The sequence below is a fragment of the Macrobrachium nipponense genome, chromosome 4, assembly GCF_015104395.2.
Source record: "Macrobrachium nipponense isolate FS-2020 chromosome 4, ASM1510439v2, whole genome shotgun sequence".
NCBI classification, from domain to species: domain Eukaryota; kingdom Metazoa; phylum Arthropoda; class Malacostraca; order Decapoda; family Palaemonidae; genus Macrobrachium; species Macrobrachium nipponense.
Window position 1 is genome coordinate 25,150,117 of NC_061100.1, and position 11,542 is coordinate 25,161,658.

Genomic DNA, 11,542 nt, shown 5'->3' on the forward strand with positions numbered 1-11,542 from the left:
CGTATACTTCATCTCCTTTATTCTTTGTATCCCTATCTTGCTGTCCAACCCCTCCAACTCCCCCTTTCCACAGTTTTAGTGGCACAGTGGTGGTCTTTACGGCCTGAATTGCTTCATACAGTTTATTATTCTCAACCAAAATCTCTCTTACTTAAATGTATAGAAACTTCAGCCATTGTTCAGTCCGTTGGTATCTGTCATTGGTCTGATTTTCATTCGTAGTTTGAATTTTGATTGAATAATTAAGTTTGTTCTAGATGCATTATTACTTTTTTTTTTGAACATATAACTGTTGAGTTTTGACCCAAGTTTAGTGCATTGTAAGATATATATGTATATATATGTCAATATATCTTATATGTATAAATATATATGTGCATATATATATATAATATATATATACCACACACACACATAATATTATATACATATATATATATATATATATATATATATATATATATATATATGTATATACATATATGCGAAACATGTTTACCCCCCACTCAGTATTCACAAGAGAACGACTAACGACTGGTTACTCTAGAGCCGGCTGGTAATTAGTGATGCGTGACGCAAGAAAGCAATTACAAGCACAAAATAGATCTGATTCATATATATATATATATATATATATACATATATATATATATATATATATATTCTCTGATATAATTTTTCCTGGAGAATATTATTGTTGAAATTCTTCTGTCGAGTAAAGATTCCGAAGCAAGTATGAAAAGGACAATGAATAAATTCGTGCTCTCCTCTCTCACTCTCTCTCTCTCCTCTCTCTCTCTCTCTCTCTCTCTCTCTCTCTCTCTCTCGTACCTTTTTATTCCTTTGTTGTTCACGTTTTATTATCTGCTAAGCAAAGGACAAAAGTTGAAAGGTCTTGCAGTATTCCATGCTTTCTCTTTCCTTCGTGGAATTTGTCTTTATTTATATAATATACATCACGTTCCGTATTTTCGTGATTCAGTTACACACATATATATGCATATAAATATATATATATATATATATATCATATATATACGTATATATACACTATATACTATATATATATATTTATATATATATATATATATATATATATATATATATATATATATATATAATTATACTCGACGGTTTTTTTCAATAAAAGACTGGTACGGTTTAGTATGCATTTATTGTTGATATTTCATTCATCCCGTTCGGTAACGCTTCAATCATATAGTTAAAAAAATAATTCATCAGTAAATATATATATCTCAAAGGAAGCATTTGTATACATTCATAAATATGTATCTTTAGTCTAACTAATCATGAAAATAATATTTTTTTTTTTATAAAATACTGGCAATAAATATCTCTTCTCTTTTATGCTCTCATTGCTAAAATTTGGAGGACTAGCTACTAAATAAAGTCCTTAGTACAATAATTTGACGAAAAAAATAACATTATCTGAAGGCCTATTCTTTGTAAGTACTGTGAGGTCATTTTTTTATATATTTATTTATTTATGTTTATTTATTTATTTATTTTTTTTAGATTTTCAACTTTCAGTAGATCGTTGCCATAATATCTAACGTTTAGAATATGGCTGTATGTAGTAACTAAATGGAGCCACTGGAGCGCTTGTCGAGGCACCAGCTCCACCAATACTGCTTCCCTTGTTAATGGTTCCAGCTCCCAGCGATGCAGCTCCAGCTGCACTTCCCTGCGATGTCCCAGCGCTTCCAGGACCCCCCTGTGACCCGAAGCCAGCGACTGGAAGAGGTGGAAGAAGACTGCCCACTTGACTGGCGACTTCCTTGACGGGACCGGCTGCTGCGCCAATACTACTACTTCCAGCCTGGCCTCCTGACGGCCCGCTGTCCACCACCTTGGCCTGAGTCTCCTGGCCGCCCTGGGCGAGAACGCTGGCCAGGTCTTCGCCCGTGGGAAGAATGGGGTTCTCGCCCTGATCGTAACCCACGAAGTAGACGTCCGGGTTTGTCTTGGGAGGCGCTGGAGCCTCAATGACTTTGGGGCCACTGAGTTCTGTCTTCTTCTTCAGGACGTAGACGATGTTCTTCTGCTGGGGAGGAGGGACCACGATGGGTTCCGGGCCTCTCTGGTCCTCTGGCACGCGGACGAAAATGATGTTATGGTCGACCCTCGGCAGAGGAGCGGGGGGCGGAGGACCGGCCAGTTTTGGGGCCTGCTGCGGGACGTTGAACAGGTAGACGGAGCGACTGATTGCAGGTGTGACGCAGCGTCCGTCGACGTGGAGTACTTGGCCGCCCGCACATGTGGTGACGGGGGCTTGATAAAGTTGGGTTGTTTTCTCTTGGTGGATGATAGGTGCCACTGGTGGTGGTGGGGGTGGGGGTGGTGGTGCCGCCTTGCCGGGCACACCGTAAGCGTGAAGATATCCGCATTCCGCTAGCATCAGCAGGGAAGCGAACAGTACCTATTTAATGGAAAAACATTGCAGTTGTTTATTTTTTACTTTTATCTCACAAAAAATCATTGTAAAAATGTTATTCTTTCGTGATTGTTAGTTAATGGTCAAATAAAATCTGGAATATACAGAAGGAAGTCGAGCGAAGGTTTTTGTTTTCAGATTTGAACGTTTGACTTTTTTTTTTTTTTCGTATGAGAGGCATAGCATTAGTCCCTGTTTTCTATCCTGTTAAAGTTTATAAATCTTACAAAAACATGCAGAAGGAGTATTTCAAGAATATATATATGGGGCTTCACACACACAAACACATATATACAAACGATAGCACACCACAACACACACTCACACTCAAACCTCATAAAGAAAGCTAAGTAGTTGAATAGTATTTTTTTTTTTGTCAGAGATTGTGGCCGACAAGTAATGATTTAACTCTTACTAGGTGAGTTTTATGTACACACACACATATTATATGTATACATATATTATATATTAATATTATATATATATATATATATATATATATATTATATAATATATATATATATATATATCATCCAAATAAGAAAACGAATGAAAGTTACTACCAATATTCAAATCATTCTATAAGTAAAACAGGCCATTCTTAGTAAAATGCGAATAAAAATCGTGCGTTATTGTAAGAAGGTAAGAAGTAAGTAGGCATTTCAACCTTATATGACTAGTAATTGCGTATGCACACACAGTAAATATTCATTTAAATGCATCGGATGCGGGTTATTATCCTATGTAGACTTCGGAGTTGTTTTATGTTCTTGTATTTAGATTCAAGGCTTCGTAGTGACAAGCGTTTCCAAACCAAAAGTGTGAGATCGAGAAGCTAAGCCAAGAGGTCACTGTGGTTTTTACAATTACAAACACGGACACACACACAACACACACACACACACACACACACATATATATATATATATATATGTATGTATATATATCTATATATGTGTGTGTGTGTGTGTGTATAGTAATATATAAATTTATACACATACATATATATATATATCCAATGTAGCCCGAAGGAACACATACTTGAGAATATCCTTAAATCCACGGTAGAAAGGTAAGTGAAACAGGGACTTGGAACAAGTACTTTCGTAAGCATAGTTTACATTTTCAAGTTCGCACTGAATGTAAAAGAATTTGACAGGTCTTTATATCCAAAAACAGAAAGAGGGGGCGGGTTTACAGTTTATTAATCTGGGCGGCGTGTTCTTTAACCAAGAGAGATGAGGAAAGAGGATCAAGGTATAATCCTGGTAAAGATTTAGATTTATATAGTAATTTTACCGTCATTATTTTATAATGTCCACTGTTCAGTTTTCAGGCACTGAATCTTGCCATGAAATTAACACACCAAGATGAAAAATATTGCTAGAATAACCCGCGTCCACTTCACAAGCACTAGAGGACTCAATCAGTCCATCAAGAACCGATCCCGTGACGCCAGATATCACGACCAACGAATCATAGATGAGCCCAGAAGCTCTCTTACCTTGACAAGTTGCATCCTGGAGGTGACAATGAACTGTGACAATGCTGTAGGGATATGTCGTCATTTTTATACTCGAAATCCTCGTGTCCTTGAATCTCTCTCTCTCTCTCTCTCTCTCTCTCTCTCTCTCTCTCTCTCTCTGTTACCCTTTCTCCGTCATGAATAACACTTTCATCGTCTTGAGGAGAGGGGGATGAGGGGTGCGAGGGGAGGGAGTCCTCAGAATCCCAGACCATTACTGTAATGTCCTGCTTTAATTTAGTAAATAAATGCGCTTGTTCTAGTTACTGCTTTCATGTAGGTTCAGAAGAGCTGTTCTTCTCAGAATTTTTACATTATTATTATTATTATTATTATTATTATTATTATTATTATTATTATTATTATTATTATTATTATTATTATTATTGCTCTAAGGGGTCCACATTAATAAAAATGTTAAAAATTCGTGCATTATTTACAAGCACTTTATAACAACTTTCGAACCCTTCCCTGGGTTCACCTTCAGTCCAAATTTAGATTGAAGATAAACCCAAGGAAGGGTTCGAAAGCTTTTACAAAGTATTTGTAAACTATACACGAAATTTTAAAATTTTTATTGTTGTGGACCCCTCAGAACATTGTATAACTCTCGTGATAGAGTTTTTTCCCCCAACTATTATTATTATTATTATTATTATTATTATTATTATTATTATTATTATTATTATTATTATTATTATTATTATTATTGTTGGAAAACCACTTGATGTAAGTGTAATTAATATATATACTATATATATATATATATATATATATATATATTATATATATATATATATTGTATATATATATAAGTGATATATATATATATCTATATATAGTGTATACATATATGTTTCTATCTATATATATAGATATATATATATATATATATATATATATATATATATATATATATTCTAAATATATACATTATATATATATTATATATATATATATATCGGAGCTACAATGTCCTTTAATATCTAATTCGCTCTACCTCGGAATTAATAATATTTTCATATATGCTTAACCGAAGGGGAATTTTTTCTCGATAATAGATTTGCCTGGACCAGGGCGCGAACCTATGGATCCTTTCAAACCCAGGAACGTCAGTGAAGCTTTTCCTACTACACCACGCGAGAGGTTAAAAGTTTCATGTCGCCTCTCACCCTCATATACCTTTCGCGCGCAGGTAATTAGTTGGTTTGGAGACAACATCAACCCACCTCGACTCCGGTAGTGTTTGTAGTGCTTTTGACAGCACGTAGCCAATCTATAAGTCATATCACAATTTCCGTGATTCATATACATATATCGAGCTACAATGTCCTTTAATATCTAATTCGCTCTACCTCGGAAATTAATTTATCATATTGCTTAACGAAGGGGAATTTTTTTCGATAAATTTGCTTGGACCAAGGGCGCCGAACCAAAGGGGAATGGTCCTTTTTCAAACCCAGGAACGTAAGTGAAGCTTTTCCTATGCCTAACCACCGCGAAGAGGTTAGTTCCATGTCGCCTCGCACCCTCATATAACCTTTCGCGCCGTATATTAGGTTGGTTTGGACAACATCAACCCACCTTCGACTCCCGGTAGTGTTTGGTAAGTGCTTTTGCCATCACGTAGCCAAATTATAAGTCATCACATTTTCCGTGATTCATATACATATACGAGCTACAATTGTTTCCTTTAATATCTAATTTCGCTTCTTACCCCGGAATTAATATATTTCATATATGGCCTTAACCGAAGAATTTTTTCTTCGATAATAGATGCCCTGGACCAGGGCGCGAACCTATGGATCCTTTCAAACCCAGGAAACGTCGTAAGCTCCTACTACCACCACCGGGAGGTTTAAAAGGTTTCATGTCGCCTCTCACCCTTATACCTTTCGCTGCGCAGGTAATTAGTTGGTTTGGAGACAACATCAACCCACCTCGACTCCGGTAGTGTTTGTAGTGCTTTTGACAGCACGTAGCCAATCTATAAGTCATATCACATTTCCGTGATTCATATACATATATCGAGCTACAATGTCCTTTAATATCTAATTCGCTCTACCTCGGAATTAATATATTTTCATATATGCTTAACCGAATGGGAATTTTTTCTCGATAATAGATTTGCCTGGACCAGGGCGCGAACCTATGGATCCTTTCAAACCCAGGAACGTCAGTGAAGCTTTTCCTACTACACCACCGCGAGAGGTTAAAAGTTTCATGTCGCCTCTCACCCTCATATACCTTTCGCGCGCAGGTAATTAGTTGGTTTGGAGACAACATCAACCCACCTCGACTCCGGTAGTGTTTGTAGTGCTTTTGACAGCACGTAGCCAATCTATAAGTCATATCATTTCCGTGATTCATATACATATATCGAGCTACAATGTCCTTTAATATCTAATTCGCTCTACCTCGGAATTAATATATTTTCATATATGCTTAACCGAATGGGAATTTTTTCTCGATAATAGATTTGCCTGGACCAGGGCGCGAACCTATGGATCCTTTCAAACCCAGGAACGTCAGTGAAGCTTTTCCTACTACACCACCGCGAGAGGTTAAAAAGTTCATGTCGCCTCTCACCCTCATATACCTTTCGCGCGCAGGTAATTAGTTGGTTGGAGACAACATCAACCACCTCGACTCCGGTAGTGTTTGTAGTGCTTTTGACAGCAACGTAGCCATCTATAAGTCATATCACATTTCCGTGATTCATATACTATATCGAGCTACAATGTCCTTTAATATCTATTCGCTCTACCTCGGGAAATTAATATATTTTCATATATGCCTTACCGAAGGGAATTTTTTTCTCGGTAATAGGATTTGCTGGACCAGGGAGCGAAAATTCTATGGATCCTTTCAAAACCAGGAACGGTCAGTGAAGGCTTTTCCTACTCACCCACCGCAAGAGGTTTAAAAGTTCATGTCGCCTTCTCACCCTCATATACCTCGCGCGCAGGTAATTCCAGTTGGTTTGGAGACAACATCAACCCGTTCGACTCCGGTATGGTTTGTAGTGCTTTTGAAGCCACGTAGCCAATCTATAAGTCATTCCACATTTTCCGGATTCATTATCCATATTTACGAGCTACAAATGTCCTTTAATATATAATTCGCTCTACCTCGGAATTAATATATTTTGCATATATGCTTAACCGAAGGGGATTTTTTATCGGTAAATAGATTTGCCTGGACCAGGGCGCGAACCTATGGATTCCTTCAAACCCAGGAACGTCAGTGAAGCTTTTTACCTCACCCACCCGCAAGAGGGTTAAAAGTTTCATGTAGCCTCTCACCCTCATATACCTTTCGCGCGCAGGTAATTAGTTTGGTTTGGGAGACAAACCTCAAACCACTCGACTCGGTAGTCTGTGTAGTGCTTTGACAGAACGTAGCCAAATCTATAAGTCATATCACATTTCGTGATTTCATATTTATATATCGAGCTACATGTCCTTTTTAATATCGAGGTGGGTTGATGTTGTCTCCAAACCACTAATTACCTGCGCGCGAAAAGGTATATGAGGGTGAGAGGCGACATGAACTTTTAACCTCTCGCGGTGGTGTAGTAGGAAAGCTTCACTGACGTTCCTGGGTTTGAAAGGATCCATAGGTTCGCGCCCTGGTCCCAGGCAAATCTATTATCGAGAAAAAATTCCCCCTTCGGTTAAGCATATATGAAAAATCTATATTAATTCCGAGGTAAGAGCGAATTAGATATTAAAGGACATTGTAGCTCGATATATGTATATGAATCACAGGAAATGTGATATGACTTATAGATTGGCTACGTGCTGTCAAAAGCACTACAAACACTACCGGAGTCGAGGTGGGTTGATGTTGTCTCCAAACCAACTAATTACCTGCGCGCGAAAGGTATATGAGGGTGAGAGGCGACATGAACTTTTAACCTCTCGCGGTGGTGTAGTAGGAAAAGCTTCACTGACGTTCCTGGGTTTGAAAGGATCCATAGGTTCGCGCCCTGGTCCAGGCAAATCTATTATCGAGAAAAAAATTCCCCTCGGTTAAGCATATATGAAAATATATTAATTCCGAGGGTAGAGCGAATTAGATATTAAAGGACATTGTAGCTCGATATATGTATATGAATCACGGAAATGTGATATGACTTATAGATGGCCTACGTGCTGTCAAAAGCACTACAAAACACTACCGGAGTCGAGGTTGGGTTGATGTTGTCTCCAAACCAACTAATTACCTGCGCGCGAAAGGTATATGAGGGTGAGAGGCGACATGAACTTTTAACCTCTCGCGGTGGTGTAGTAGGAAAAGCTTCACTGACGTTCCTGGGTTTGAAAGGATCCATAGGTTCGCGCCCTGGTCCAGGCAAATCTATTATCGAGAAAAAATCCCCTTCGGTTAAGCATATATGAAAATATATTAATTCCGAGGTAGAGCGAATTAGATATTAAAGGACTTGTAGCTCGATATAGTATATGAATCACGGAAATGTGATATGACTTATAGATTGGCTACGTGCTGTCAAAAGCACTACAAACACTACCGGAGTCGAGGTGGGTTGATGTTGTCTCCAAACCAACTAATTACCTGCGCGCGAAAGGTATATGAGGGTGAGAGGCGACATGAACTTTTAACCTCTCGCGGTGGTGTAGTAGGAAAAGCTTCACTGACGTTCCTGGGTTTGAAAGGATCCATAGGTTCGCGCCCTGGTCCAGGCAAATCTATTATCGAGAAAAAATTCCCCTTCGGTTAAGCATATATGAAAATATATTAATTCCGAGGTAGAGCGAATTAGATATTAAAGGACATTGTAGCTCGATATATGTATATGAATCACGGAAATGTGATATGACTTATATATATATATATATATATATATATATATATATATATATATATATATATATATATATATGAATATAAATATATAAATATATATATAGATATATATATATATATATATATATATATATATATATATATATATAACATATATATATATATATATATATATAATATATGATATATATATATATATATATATATATATATATATAACATCAACCTGGTTTTCCACTAATAATAATAATAATAATAATAATAATAATAATAATAATAATAATAATAATAATAATAATAATAATATAATAATAATAATAATAATAATAATAATAATAATAATAATAATAAGTAAGTGTAGATTTTTTTACCATTTTAGTTACCCCATTATAGGGTCAGTGTTAACTCCTTTGCGAAATCCATTCATTATTATCTACTATGTGGTAATTTGTCGGTTATTAGTGTCAGTGAATTAAATTAACTATGGGCATTGTGCATAGTTGATTTTTTTCTTACTACTGTAATATAAGAGAGGATCGAAAAGGAAATAGGTCTGATCCGAGGTATGTTGGTGCTTCGAGTCTTCTTGTTTACATAGGACCCAGTCCTGAGCAAGAATGTTCCCGTTCTGGACGATGACAGACCTACACTTTGAAATGCTTTTTCTTAGTTTTATTCCATCAAGACAATGATTCAATCTCTTTCGTTCTAACCATGAGCGAGGAAGATCATTTTGCTTGAAAAAGTTCATTAGGTGGAAATACGTAGCCACCTTGGAATTGAAAACAAGGAAAGACAGAACAATAAAATTGCAATAAGTTATGTGCTTTTATATTTTGGGAGAAGGGCGGGTGTGGAGCCCCCTGGCCAGTGCTCTGTGGTCAGGGATAAAGGCCTACTTGAATATACATCGGGAATAATATTACCCGGTTTGGTATGGCTACGAGAAATGTGTAGAAAATACGCTACAGAAATCTAATGAAATCTGTAAAAAAGAAAAAAAAAAAAGCTAGAGACCTTCAGAAATCTATGGAGAAAAAGCTGCAGAAAGCTAAAGAAATTTGTAGAAAAAACTGCAGAAATCTGTTTAAAATACGCGACAGAAATCTAGAGAAATCTGTAAAAAAAAAGAAAAATACAAAGATTTTCAAAATTCTCTGAAGAAAAAGCTGCAGAAAGCTAAAGAAATCTGTAGAAAAAAGATGCAGAAATCTGTAGAAAAATAGCTACAGAAATCTAACAGCTGTACCAATTCTTACAATAGTTTTTACCTCAGTAAAAGATTAAAAACATATATATGATAAGAAGTAATGAAAGAAGCAATAGTCATTCCCCACTTGTGACAGACACAAAAATAAACTCTCAGAATACAGGATTGAATCCCTTTTTAAGCCTCTTTTTCTTGAAATATCCTCGCAAACAACCAAACACGAACTAAATAAATAACAATATGCTATAAGAGCAATCCTGGGGTACATTAGACAAATAAGACAAAAAAAAAAAGAAAAAAAGATGAGAGAATATAAGACAGGTTCCACTAGAAACTCACATCCAGTCGGATCTAGCTCCAGACGAAGAGGACGGGTGGTGACTGGGTCTCGGTGATGGAGATCAGGTGAATGACGACAACGTAGTCACTTCTGGATCAATTAAAAAGACTGCAAGAGACTTTTAAGAAAGCTGTTTTTCCAGTCTTTAGAAGTGACCTGGATTTTTGGGGGGGATTTAATATAATAAGCTGTACGCGTGAAACTCAGAAGAAGACACGAGTTCAAATCCCACTTGAGAGCTAAAGTTCAGTTTTCTCGTTTTTATTGCGCCATAATGATAACTTTTTTACGTGATATGCCCCATCATGGGTGGGTAATGCCGTCAGTGCACCTCACACTGTGCACTGTAGGCATTAGTAATGAAAGTTCTTTGCGGCGTCTCTTCGGCCCCTAGCTGCAACCCCTGTCATTCCTTTTACTGTACCTCCGTTTATATTTTTTTTTTATGCTTCTTGTTTTCGACCCCCTCTGAACAATTGTTTCATCGTGCGACTGCGAGGTCTTCCCCTTGTTGTGCCTTTGAAGTAATTTTACACTTAATTTCCTCTGAGATCCCAGCGCTTGGACTTTGGGTTAAATTCTATATCTCTTTCCTATCCATTCACGTAATTTTTATAAATAATGTAACTAGCAATCGGTTGAGAGAATTGAGCGTAATACAGTTACAGCCGACATCTAATTGCTTCATTTAGTCAAGGTCACGTGACTAATCAGACCCCATGATTATATGGTTGGAGTTGCTTTTTATGGCAGGGTGGGGGGTGGGGGGTGGGGAGCTGGAAGTTATTTTTAGCTGCACGTCGGAATATTGTCCCAGCTTCCCAACTTACCTATTTCAATATGAACTTGTAAACTTATAACTTCCGCTTGACAGCTCTATTTTTTGAAACAGTTGAATCTGTTGCTCCCTTTCTATCACTTTCGCACTGACTTTTTCCTCTCCTGGGTCAGACAGCAATGAGGAAAGCAAAAGTATTATTCATATTCATCTATCATTAATCTTATTGATTTCAAAAGAGGTTTATTTATTTTTTTTTATATTCTGTTGTTATGAATTGTATCCTTGTACAAATTATCACTTTCTTAGATAGCTTTATGCTGCTTTCTCTTTCATTACAGGAACACTAACGGTAAATTGCAAACCTTAGATAAGCTTTTTAATTTTTAGTTTATATTAAAATC

General features: G+C 36.7%; 1 long non-coding RNA gene across 1 annotated transcript; it reads right to left on the bottom strand.

The window, feature by feature from the left end:
- Positions 1–1,608: 1,608 nt before the first annotated feature.
- Positions 1,609–3,999, bottom strand: LOC135210812 (uncharacterized). Its single transcript, XR_010313576.1, has 2 exons — positions 3,960–3,999; positions 1,609–2,440 (listed from the first exon to the last, which is right to left on the bottom strand). It is a non-coding gene; the product is annotated as an uncharacterized LOC135210812 (long non-coding RNA).
- Positions 4,000–11,542: the final 7,543 nt, after the last annotated feature.